This window comes from Perca flavescens, chromosome 3 (genome assembly GCF_004354835.1).
Source record: "Perca flavescens isolate YP-PL-M2 chromosome 3, PFLA_1.0, whole genome shotgun sequence".
NCBI classification, from domain to species: Eukaryota; Metazoa; Chordata; class Actinopteri; order Perciformes; family Percidae; genus Perca; species Perca flavescens.
This window is the reverse complement of record NC_041333.1, coordinates 40213980-40216479: the sequence shown is the minus strand read 5'-3', so window position 1 is coordinate 40216479 and position 2500 is coordinate 40213980.

The window sequence follows — 2500 nt, the reverse complement described above, 5'->3', positions numbered from 1 at the left end:
GCTAGCTAGACTATCTGTCCAATCGGAGTTTTCTGTTGCACGACTGAAGGCCCAGACACACCGACCCTCGGCAGGAAAGCCAGTCGGACTGATCGGTCTCCCCGAGTCGGTCCAAAAAAAGTTCCTCAGAACAGAGACGGGGCGTAATACGTCTCCATGACAGCAGGCGGCGCTAATCTGCATAGTCTCCCCAAAAATGAAAACCGGCAGCTGATAGGACCAACGCGTCACGTGGGTCTGGTTTCTCCGGGAAATTCAAAGCCAGACTGTCATGGTTTCTCGTTCAGAAAACGATCTCATATTGGACTAAACTAGTTCACCCAAACGTGTTTCTGAAAACATTTTAAGAGAGAAATCGGCCGTGAATCTGTCTTCATTTCAGATCAACAAAGGTCAGTTTAGACCGACTGTCCAACGGACGATTATCGGCTCGGTGCGTCAGGGGCTTTAAACTACTTTTTTAACTTCCACATGTTCCACCAAAACTAGTTCCTTCCTGAGGCTATTTAGCAGAGGCACCGTGGCTCCGTCCGGAGCTTAGCCCCGCCCCCAGACGACTGTGATTGGTTTAAAGAAATGCCGATAAACCAGAGCACGTTGTTCTCCCATCCAGGAATGCTGTGTGGACTAGCCAGACCACCCTCCGCAGCTCTGTGGAGGAGGAACTACTCCAAAGTGTCAGATACCGACGCAGAAATCCCGACGCAGCGCTGTAGGACGGCCAATTTAAGCGCGATTCATGCTTCAGCGTTAAATCCACACCGTGGTTACGTACGTGGGTACACAGAGATACCGACCCTACGCCGTAGCCCGATGGCACCTCTCGCAAAATACTAGTAGCTACACGCTGCTCGGGCGTGGCTTGGTAGCGTTGCATTCCCCCTCCCGACTCATTTCCTGGTTCTCCATAAACAACATGAAATCAAGGAGAGGGTTAGGTCCAGATTTCACACCGTGGTCAGAAAGAACATTGGAGACACTTTCACTACTCACTCTGAAGATACTCACCATCACTCTACACACACACACACACACACACACACACACACACACACACACACTCACACATAGACAGAAACACACACACACACACACACACACACATAGACAGAGACAGAAACACACACACACACACACACACACACACACACACATAGACAGAGACAGAAACACACACACACACACACACACACAACAACGCACAAGTATGAACTTCAGGTCACTTACGTACGCTACATAGAAAGCTCTGAAGATGATCACTGTCACTCTCTCACTCGCTCTACCACACACACACACACACATACACACAGGCTACAATTACCACAGTTTTCCCCACTCATCATTTCTCTCAGAGAGAGAGAGAGAGAAAGAGAGAGAGAGATACAGTCAGTTAATGTGCTGCTGACAGTAATAAATAACCAGTCCAGAGCTTGACTTTACACAGCTACATGTACGAATGCCTCACTCAGCCTCGGTGTCCTGCAGGACTTCTGGACTTTGAGCTGGAAGACGCCTCCTAAAGGATCAATAAAAGACAAACCTCTGAACTGAAATGCATTCTGGGACAAAGAGCAGAACAGATGGGAGGGGGGAGGAAGGGGGGGTGGACTCCTGCAGAGTCTGGATCAATAAACTGGAACCTGAAGATGTCTCGCTGTAATGTGGGTTAATCGGTAATCGGGCAATTGTGCAGCTTGTATTTACCTTCACAACAAGTGCTTTTTATGCCGCTGACAGACTGAGATTATTATTCTAAGTGTGTGACAAAATTATGGAAAGGATCCCTACAGAGATAGACCTTTTAGTTAAAGAGTAAGATCCTTTTTTTTTTAAACCTAAAAAAATCTGCGAAACTGCGTTCGCTATACCCACCAGACTCCACCTAAATAATTAGTGATTTAAGCATCGTAAAACACACTTCATTCACAGTTGATAGAAACAAAATATAACTATGAAAAGCAGTTTGGGGTCATCTTTCCACTTGTCAAACCATCACAACTCTAGTTTAGGTTGAAATAAACACATAGTTTACTGATGTACATGTGGAAATATGCTGGCTCTATACACGCTAAAAGTCCTGATTATTTACATGGAGTCTGGTGGGTTTAACGCTAGTGACCTCAGAGCTGTTTCTGGTTAAACAGAAAGGTCTTAAAGAGGTTTTAAAAAGGTCTATCTCTATAATTTCACAGACTGTTGTTCCCATCAGTCACTTACACACACAAACATAAGGAAATAGGGACCAGGTTGAAAAAACTGGAGCGTTTTATAGCTTTATTGTTGCACATGGTAAAAGAAAAGACACATTTTAATCAAAAGGTACTATATAAATATATAGATGTGTGTATATATAGACGATGATCTGAGGGACGGAGTATTTAAAGCCATGATTTAAAGTTTATTATATTTGTGTCGTATACAGATATGAATAGTACTTGTATTTTGGTGTTAAATGATACTTGTACTGCATAATATTTGCTGATTAAGGTGTTTTAATGTG